This window comes from Meriones unguiculatus, chromosome 4 (genome assembly GCF_030254825.1).
Source record: "Meriones unguiculatus strain TT.TT164.6M chromosome 4, Bangor_MerUng_6.1, whole genome shotgun sequence".
NCBI classification, from domain to species: Eukaryota; Metazoa; Chordata; class Mammalia; order Rodentia; family Muridae; genus Meriones; species Meriones unguiculatus.
Genome location: NC_083352.1, coordinates 110,567,404 through 110,578,230, shown reverse-complemented (window position 1 = coordinate 110,578,230; position 10,827 = coordinate 110,567,404).

The following is a 10,827-nucleotide window of genomic DNA, read 5'->3' as shown; positions in this document are numbered from 1 at the left end:
TTTTGTGGTGACTAAGTAGTCATTTTTGGTGGTGACTAAGATGCAGCTCTGGGAAGGCCATGCGGCACGATTCTCGGAAGGATCAACCAAAGTGAGAAGACTGCAGCTTCTGGAAGTAGCCTGAAGCCTCTCAGAGAAGTGCAGGGAAGAGCTGCTTGCTGGCCTGCCTATCGCCAGCTCTTGCTGGTGAGTGAAGGTGTCTGATCCAGTTCCTGATGCTGCCGCTGCCATCTCCCAGGGAATCCTCCAGGTCATCAGGACCAGACTGGGACCGTTGGCTACCAGGCTGGTGTGATGAGCAGTCACAGGGTTCTCGGCCTCTTCATCACTCAGGTAACCATGTTTTATGCAGCCCTACGTGTGAGCCAGTCTAATGAATTCCCCTTTACAGGGTGCATACATTCCATCGGTTCTGCTTCTCTAGGGAGCCTCCCTACTGCATGACGACATACCTGTGCACAGACACACAGCCTATGTTTACGGATACACACACATACAGGCATATTTTTAGCCAAAGGGAATATTGTATGTAATTGTTGCTCATGCTCTGTCTTGGACATTTTCCCTCTATCAATAGCTATAAGCTATTTTATTGGGTTGGTATACATGTACAGTGTATGTGCAGAAGTGGGCATGGGTGAGAGCATGCGCAGAGGCTGGAGGAGGATGTCAGGGGCCTCGCTCTGTCATTCTCTAGCTTAGTCCCTGGAGACAGGGTCTCTCATTAGACCCAGAGTTAGGCCTGGCAGCCAACAAGTACCAGTGATCCTTTTAATCCTTTCCTCTCAGCCCCTCATCTCGCCAAGCTTACAGGTGTGTGTGTGTGTGTATGTGTGTGTGTACCTGGCTTTTTAGATGGGAGCTGGGGATTCAAACTCAGGGTCTAATGCTTGCATAGCAAGCACGCTCCATTGCCAACCCATCTTCCTGGCTCTCCTGCCTTTTGAGTGAAGTACACATTCCATTGCGTGGATATACGGTGACGCCTTTGATTCTCTTCTCTCTTGATGGCTGTAAAGCTTGTTTCCAATTTCTGTCAACAATTTGAATGAGTTCTCGCAATACCTATGGAGTTATAGCCTTGATTCATTTGCTCGGTAGAACTCAAAAGTTATTGCTGGAGGAAGGCTGACTTCCTTCAGTGCTGGCATTTCTCACACACAGTAAACAGGACCAAAAATACCTTCTGCATTTTGGATCTTAATTATGCATCGATACACTTAGTTAAAATTCACATTGTCAGTAAAAGGTAAGGAGCACGTTAGATTGTGGGCGCTGGCATCGTGGTTCACACACATTTAAGCTTTAAAAAATCTGTTGTTACATTATGGTAGATTTTTCCAGAAAGAAACACGAAGTTTGAAAAAAAAAATGCGTTTTGAAAAGAAGACAGAAGGAGATATGAACCCCGTGGAAGGAGTCCAGCGCATTCTAGAGCAGGTGAAGTTGTGCACAATTAAAAATGGAGCCAGCATCACACCTCCACACGCCTGCTCTTTCCAACAGGCGGGCTCTCCCCCCTACCTCTGAGAATTTGGCAAAGCCAGAGGATGAAAGCCCAAGGTATCAAATTCCAGGATCAAACCCACGTGCAGTTTTACATCTTGCAAGGCCAAATGCTCACACTTTATTGATTTGGGGTCAAGTTTCCCACATTCAGACTTTACTCGGATCTTCGACGGTTTCCCTTTGGAGACTCACCTGCCTGCCTGTCATTTGATGCTAATTTTTCACCTTGTTGGTACATCTCCAGCTGAATGCCCTTTGTTCTGTGCTCAGTTTATTTCCCTTAAAGATAGTGGCACCATGAGGTGGCCTCAATTCTTATTTTGTGCGCCGTCCAGGGACCCCCTTCCCTACCCAGGGACCCAGGCTTTATGCCCTCCTTCCTGTTGCAGTGCTGGGCTCCGGGGAATCCTGCCATGTTCCCTTTGTGACCATCGACCTTGGCGTTACTCCCTTAACCTTTGTTGTTCTTTGCACGTGGTCTTCTGTTCTCACATCTCTCCCCCTGCTTCCTTGGGACTGTCTTGGTACTTGGAACAGTCTGGAGGTGCACTGTGAGCGTCTAAGGAAGAAAGGGTCAGCTTCCCTTATGACTCCTTCCCCTCCCCTTTTCCTCTCCTCTCTTTTGTCTTCTCTTCGCACACGTGCTCTCTCTCCTCTTTCTTCCTTCCCTCCCTCCTTTCCTTTTTTATAAGTTCATTTATTCACTTTATATCCCAAACACAGCCCTCTCCCTCCTTTCCTCCTGGTCCTACCCTCTTTTCCCTCTCTCCCCTCCCCTTCTTCTCAGAAAATTGGAGACCCCCTACCCCCGTATCAACCCATCCCAGCACATCAAGTCGCATCAGGACTGAATGTATCCTATTCCACTGAGGCCAGTCCAGGCAGCTCAGTTGAGGGAAAGTGATCCAAAAGAAGACAACAGAGTCCATGTCAGAGATACCCCTGCTCCACTTGCTAGGGGACCCACATGAATACCAAGCAGCCCATTGGCCACATATGTGCAGGGGCCCTAGGTCCAGTCCATGCATGCTCTTTGGTTGGTGCTTTAGTCTCTGTAAGCCTCCATGGGCCTAGGTTAGTTGACTCTGTTGGTCTTCTTGTGGAGTCTTGTCCTCTCTGGGTCCTTCTAGCCTTTTCCCCACACCTCCACCAGACTCTCTGAGTACCTCCTAATGTCTGGCTGTGAGTCTCAGTGTCTTCTCAGAGGACAGTTATACCAGGCACGAGCTTGCAATCAGAGCATAGCATAGTTGTGTCAGGGGTGTTGTCCCTCTCCCACGAGGTGGGTCTCAGGTTGTGGCAGTCATTAGTTGGACATTTCCTCAATCTTTCCTCCATCTTTGTCCCTGCACTTCTTACAGGCAGGTAAATTTTAGGTCAAAGGTTTTGTGGGTGGGTTGGCGTTCCCCCTCCCTCCACTGGAAGTCCATGCCTGGCTAGGAGATAGCCTCATCAATTTCCATGTCCCTCGCTGCTAGGAGTCTCAGCTGGAGTCACCCCCATATCCTCCCAGGAGCCTACCCTGTCGGAGCTCTCTAGCTTTTCTCAGATCCTCACCTGCCTCAGTTTCCTAGCCCTCTCACCTCCCTGTCCCTACATCGGATCCCACCCTCCCCTTTCTGTCCTGTGTCTGCAGGCACATGTGGGGGCCAGAGGACTCTGTCCATGCTGATCCCCGGATGCCATCCTTGAGTTTGCTCGTCTCCTTTTGAAAATAGGGCGTCTCATTGGTTTGGAACAAGCTAACTGGCCAGAAATCAATCCCCAGAGATCCACCTGCCTTTACTTCTCCAGCGCTGGGATTACACCTTTTCACCTACTTCTCTCCCCCATCCACCTGCCCCTCTAAGTAGGTTCTGGAGACTCAAACTCAGGTCCTCATGCTTGCAAAGCTAGCGCTTCCCGGCTGAGCTCTCTGTTTTCAAAAGCGGACCCCAAATGTTACCTAAGCATGCACCACAGAGAATAATGTTCTCTCTGTGTGTGCATGTGTCCAAAGGGAGTTAAAATTGCTCTTTGCAACTCTCCTTGTTTGGACAGGTCACCTGCAGCTGGCTTGCTGGCTCACGCATGGTTGGTGTAGACTAGGGCACTTGGCCTCGAGTGTGGAAGGCGTCCATTGACCTTGGCAGACTCAGTGGTCAGAGACACAACAGGAGAGAAATCAATGTCCCCCAACACCAAGATTCAGAAGGGATGCAGCTGGAGAGCAGAACGTGGAGCCAATGGAGACTGTGCCCCCAAGGGGACCACGGTCTAATGTGTCCCCGATTTTGGAGGCTGCCTGAGCGGGGAGAGGCTGGGAGGGGCACCTGCTCAAGTGGCATTAGACTGAACTGACTGGTTCATACGAGTTGTTTAGAAGTGTCATGAAGACTGGGGACTTGAGATAAAAAGAACGAAACTGAGGGCTGAGGTGATGACTCTGTCAGTAGCACCAGGACCTGAGTTCTCGTTTCCAGAACCCCCTCGAAAAAAGCCAGGTGTGGTGGCACGTACTAGTAATTCAGTCCTGAATGGCTTGGAGGCATCTGAGGGTCACTGGAATATGTGTCATATACACTCTTTACCTCAGCTTTTTTTTTAAATTCTTTTTTTCCCCCAAACAAAAATCTTCAATGAGACCCTTGTGTGAAGATTTTTTTCCTATTAAAAATATATTCAGAGCTTTGTTATGTTTCTGTAACAACAAATAAAATTGAGAAAAAAAAGATGGGATGAGGGGAAAATATCCCGTTTGGGGTGTGGCACAGAGGCAGAGCGCTTTCTTGCCTTCACGAGACCCCAGGTTTAATCCGAATTGCAGCAAAGATAAAGGTGGGGAGAACAGGCTTTAAAAATCCATCTCCCAAGCACCGGCTACGGCTGCATACAACCGCAATCCCAGCGCTCGGGAGACAAGGCTGGAAGGTCAGGAGTTCAAGGTCATGTCCAATTACATAGAGTTCGCCCCCCCCCCCCCGTGAGCTACACAACAACCTGTCTTTGAAATACAATCTATTTCTTGCTGGCTGGAGAGGTGGCTCAGTGATGAAGAGCATTTGGTATTCCTGCAGAGGACCCAAGTTCAGTTCCCAGCAGCTCTAGGGGATTTGGTACCCTCTGGCCTCAGCAGGAACCCCCAAGCATGCATGTGTGCTTGTACACACATACACACACACACACACACACACAGACACACACACACACACAGACACTCATGCAGACACAATAAATATTAAAAAAAAGAATAAATATTAAAAAAAAATCATCTCTGAAAACAAGTCATGCTCTCCCTACTTTTTTTTTTTTTTTTTTCCCCTGCATCAGCTGGGTGACCAGTTCGGCTGCAGCTCTTAACTTTGAGCCAGAGAATCTACAAGAACGCTCTCTAGAAATGGACTGGGAGCCTGTTTTGAAGAGAATCTATGAAGACAGGGCACTCGTGGTGATTCTAAGTGATGACAACAGGAGAGGCCACCGGACCCCTCAGAAGTGAGGTGACAGATACGCGTAGCTCGGGATAAAAGTGGCTGTGACCGTGTGGCCAGAAGCCCTCAGAGAAGGGACTGTGGAAGAAAGCACGAACCAGAGAGGGTCGCTGCCATGTTGCCCCAGTTAGCTTGAACTGTCAGCGCGACCCAGTCCAGAAGTCACCAGAGAAGGGAGTCTCAGGTGGGGGAGCGGCCTAGATCAGACTAACCCGTGTGCGTGCCTGACGGTAGGCGGGCCTAATGGATTAGCTGCTGAGAACTTCAGTACTGTCGAGAGATTGCAATGTTGCAGTCTCACTTTGGGCTAATATCCTCACCCTCCCCCGGTGTGAGAACTAAGATCTGACAACAGATTAAAAAAAAAAACAAACAACAAAAGCTTTTAGAACCTATTAATTCAGTAGCCAACTAGTTTCTACCAATCCCAAGGCTAAGGCTATCAGCAAGGAGGACCTTGGGCCTATAGAAAAGCTTCCCGCATCTCTCTGTACCCGCCTCTCTGGTGTACCCACCAACGTAATTTCAACTTGCTCTGATTCATGACTCTCTCTGTAAAGCTATAAAAACATTGCGAAACTGCTTCCGCATTAGAACATGGAGTTCCGGGTCATCTAAATCTGTGCCCTCCGACCAGGATCACTCAAAAGAGCTTCACAATCAATTCTTATTCCCTTGAAGAGGGCGGTTCTCAACTTGTGGGTCACAAGCCCCACGGGCGGAGGGCTATGGAATGACCCTTTTGCAGGAGTCACCCAAGACCATCAGAAAATACAGTATTAAGTGCACTCCTTTAATCCCAGCATGAGGGAGGCAGAGGCAGGTGGGTCTCTGAGTTTGAGGCCAGCCTGGTCTACAGAGCAAGTTCCAGGACAGCCAGGGCTGCACAGAAATCAAAAACAATAACAAACACTCTCCCCCACAAAAAAACAAACAAAGCAAACGAAAACACAGATATTTACAGTATGATTCATAACAGTAGCAAATTTACAGTTGTGAAGAAGCAATTAAAATAATTTTATGGGGGGGGTGGGCACAGCGTGAGAAAGAAGGTTGGGAACTTCTTTAAGATGAGCCCTGGGGTTTGCCTTGACAATCCTATAGGTGGTAGTGGTGGGGGGGGGGGGGGCGTGCCGTATAAGAAATCGAGCCGACTGAGCCTGCGAGCAAGGCAGCGAGCGAGCCTCGTTCCTCCGTGCTTCCTGCTTCAAGCTCTTGGAGCTTCTGCCGTGAAGGACTGTGACCCGCAAGCGTAGGCCAAGTAAATCCTTTCTTCCCCTGAGTTGCTTTCAGCCAGAGTGACTCTGTCGTGGCCCCAGAATGAAACTGGAACAGGAGCTTCGAACTCAGGTCAAGCTCAGTCTCCCTGGGTGGGTGTGGCCGCCGTGGCACACAAACCCGAATGGGCGGGCTAAAGTGTTTTTCTGTAAGTAGATTTAGCCACGTGTGGTGTGTACGAGTGTACATGTGCATATGCCTGTTTGCATGTGTGTGCCCGGGCTGGTGGTCCTGGGTTCTATAGGAAAGCAGGCTGAGCAAGCCACGGGGAGCAAGCCAGTGAGCAGCGCCCCTCCACGGCCTGTGCGTCAGCTCCGGCCTCCAGGTTCCCGCCCCCACTGCTTTGGAGATGATCTGTTACATGGAGCGAAGTAAACCCTTCCCTCCACACTCTGCCTTCGGTCATGGCGTTCCTCATCTGAACACTAGCAACCCTGACTAGGACGTGGGCCCACTAGTTCAGAGCATTTTGTTTAGTTGGGTCCTAGCTTCTTGTTTATTCCTCCAGGGGTGGATAACCCCCACAGGGGTCCCATTTACCTTTTGATGACATCAACCAAGTGAAAAGGTTTGGGGGTGAGGATCAAAGTCTCACCTTTTGTAAAAAAAAAAAAAAAAAAAAAGGAAGCTGTTATTAAAGGGGCTCCCTGTTAGAGTCTGCATGTGTTCCCCCTCTGCAGGCCCCCTCTGCAGGCCCCCATGCTTCTCCAGGCTGGGTTTGCTTCTGACAGTCCTCCTTTTCCTCTGTCTTGCCTTTAAACTCCTAGTCTTGGATTCAGCCCCAGCTCCAGGCCTCCACTCCACATTCTGAATTTGTGGCAATCTTTTATTATTCTTTCTTTCTTTAAATCATTTATTCATTTATTTATGTGTGTATGTGTGTGTGTACTGAGCCATGGGGTAACTTTTGGAGGTGTGGGTCCTAGGACTCAAACTCAGGCTTGCTTGGTAGCAAGTACCTTCACCCAGGGAGCTGCCTGGCCAGTTTTTTTTTTTTTCATCCTTTTACTGTGCCTCTGGGAGCTCTTGCCTGTGACTCGGAGGGAGGACAATGACCACAGTTCCACATCCGGCATGTCATTTCAGACAGAGCACGTGCACAAGGACCTTGCTAGACTGTGCTGCCTTGGCGTCGTGGCGTGCTGAGGTGAACGCACTGAGGCCTTTCCCCAGCACGAGAACTGGGAACTGGGGTCCAAATCACACAGGGGACCATGCCAGAGCTGTGCAAGTTAGGAAAGCCTCCTACCAAGAAGCCAGTGGTAAGAGGCTACTCTGAAGGGGCCTGCTGAAACCTTACCGACCCCCACACGCTCTGAATCCTCCAGCCCTGCCCCTCGTGCCGGCCCTCGAACCTAGGCCCCTGACTGATGACTTGCAGCAGCTGAAACCTCTGCCCGTGCTGCTGGCTGTCCATCGCCAACTTGGCAGAATTTAGAATCACTGGGAGATCACCCTAGGGGCATGCCTCGGGGGATTGTCACGGTTCTGTTGATTGAGGGGGGAGACCTTCCCACTGTGGGTGATGTCATCTCCTGAGTGGGGATCCACCTCAGGACCTCACATTTGATATGCTATTTCCCCAGCTCCCAGAAGGCAGTTCTTTGTATCTCTTAGGTCAGGACTAGATTACACGGCTGGCCCAGGCTGCAAAGGAGGCTGGGAAAGCAGATGGCCAGTCTTCCTAGGCCCTGGGCTGCAGGTGGGGCATCAGGGGTGAGCGATCCGTGGCAGGCGCCTTTCCTGTTTTGAATTGGTTTTGTAGAGACAGGCGGGAAGACCGCAAGATCGACTTGTCAGTTCATAGGAACAACACCGAGCCACAGGTGCGCCCAGCAACGACGCTTGATATGTTCATGGCTGAAAAGTTTCCATTTTCTATAGCAAAGGTCTGAAGTCTCTGTAAAGGACAGAGATGAAAAGGTCAGCACTTCAGGCTATTTCCTTACCGGATGGCTTCCAAGGAGCTGAGCCCGGCACGTCCAGGGCTCGGAGGTTCCCGATAAAGCTGGTGGTGCGGTGTGTGATGTCGCAGAGTTCCAGGCTAAGTTACTGTGGGTCCCTGGCTCCTGTCTCAGCTCTCCTGCTGTCTGTTTTACGGAGGTGTGTGATGCTGATGAGAACGGTCTCAGTGGAGAAAGTGCTCGAGCCAGCAGCTGATTGAAAATAATGTCGGGGACAAAGTTCCCCCAGGGGAGTGGAGGGCGAGCCCAAGCACTGGCCTTGGCTGCACAAGCTGTCTTCACATCTGCCTGGAACCCATAGTAGTCAGGGGAGGTGAAGGCTTTGATGGCTGGGATGAGAGATAGTATACATTGCATGCTTACACACACACACACACACACACACACACACACACTGGGCCTAACAAGGTGGCTCAGCAGGGAAGGGTGACTGGGGCCAAATTCAGGCATCCACACAGTGGAAGGAGGGAAGCTGTTCCTGCAAGTTGTCTCCTGGCTTTCCCAGGTGTGCTGCGGCACCTGTGCGTGTGCGCGCAGGTGCATCACACACAAGCACGAGAAAATAAGGACGTCGTAAATAAAAACACACCGTAAGAAGTTGCTGCTTGCTGCCTGCTGGAGAGAATTCTGCAGTCACCTCTGCGGCTCCTGGATGAGGGTCTAACTCACCAGCCAACCCTGGGTGCTGCCCTGGGTGTGTGAGACTGGGAAAAGGTGGGTATCTCTCAACTCCTGAACTCTCAAAGGTCAAAATTATAGGCCCCCGGGGTCAGTAGAATGTATTTTCCTCTCGTGGAATGTGCCTGGAAGAGGTCTGGCTTAAAAAATTCTCCCTTGGTGGTGGCTGGGACATTTTTTTTCCCGGGCTATGAAATTCTTTTAGAAACGGTGGTTTTCTTGGTGTTATCTGACCTGCAAGAGTTGAGAGGATTTAAATAATTGATTCTAGGACAGGCTTGTCCCATCAGCTCTACACAGTGACTCTCAGGCTGTGAGTTATTTAGGAATGCCTGAACTGCCGCAAACCAGTATTTCCAGAGCCTGGAACAGTGATGCTGGGGAACTTTTTTTTTCCTCACATTTTTTTTTTTTTGTTTTGTTTTGTTTCATGTTTTAAAGCTTCTTATTTTTACTTTATTTGTGTGGGTGTTTTTCCTGCATGTGTATCTAGACACCATGTGTGTGCAGTGCCAGCAGAGGCCGGAAGAGGGCGGCAGATTCCTTGAAACCAGAGTTACAGAAGGTTGTGAGCTCCCATGTAGGTGCTGGGAATTGAACCCAGGTCCTCTGTCAGAGCAGCCGGTGCTCTCAACCTTTGCACCATCTCTTCAGCCTCTAGGGAGCTTCTTTGAAGCAGCTTTTTGTCATCTCCTGGGTTTACCTAAATGGCTGTAGTGAGCATTATGAGTAAGACCTGCACAATATACTAGGCACCAGCTACGTGAGGCTACAATGCTTAAAAAAAAAACAACAACAACATATATATATATATATATATATATATTGCTATTTATTTATTCGTCCATGTGTGAATAGTGTGGGTGTCTGTGGAGCCCAGAAGGCGAGGTGGTTTGAATGAGAATGGCCCCCGCAGGCTTGCAGATTTGCACGCTTGGCCTAACAGGAGAACTGTTTGGAAAGTGTCAGGAACCCTGGCCTTTGTGGAGGAAGGGTGTCATTGCGGGTGGGCTCTGAAGCTTTCGAATGCCATGCCAGGCCCAGTCTCTCTCTCTCTGCCTTCCACCTGTGGATCTCAGCTACTGCCCAGGACCATGCGTGTCTGCTTCCCGCCAGGACGATTTTGTCCCCAGTTAGAATGTTTTCTTTTATGAGTTGTCCTCGCTGTGGTGTCTCAGCACAGCAGTGACTAAGCGAGCGACGGACAATGTGAGCTGCCTCATAGGGGTGCTAGGAACCAAACACATAAACCCTGATCCTCTGAATGAGCCGTCAGCGCTCTTAACTGCTGAGCTATCTCAGCCAGCCCCGGGGCTATTTTAGTTTTAGTCGACAGTAACTGTCGATTAATTTATAATTTAAACTCCAGTCCGTGGCTCTCACGGGCTACGTGTCAAGCATCTCTTAGCCACAGTGGCTACTGGCTGATACCTTGGGCTGCAAAGCGACAGAGCGTGTCTGTGATCACAGAGATGGCTGGTGCTGGATTAGGCAAAAACCAAGCAGCTTCTTCCTCCCACCGAGACGGTGAAAACAGAGCAGCTCCCCGCCACCCCCAACAAACTGACAGTAACAATTGCCAGGTCTGGGCTGTGAAGGTGACAAAGAGCCATGATTAGAGACAGAGTAATGGGTTGTGGGGCCCAGTGAAGACGTGAGAGTGATCATGGCATTGATCTGGCCAGGCATGGAGGTGCACACCTTTAAGCCCAGCTCTCAGGGAGGCAGAGGGAGCAGATTGCTGTGAGTTTGAGGCCAGCCTGGTCTACAAAGCGAGTCCAGCCAAGGCTGCATAGAGAAACCCTGTTTTAGAGGTACTTTACTATTTATTAGTGTGTGTGTGTGTGTGTGTGTGTGTGTGTGTGTGTGTGCATGTGGGTACCTGTGGAAGCCAGATGAGGGCATCAGGTTTCTTGGAGATGGAATGA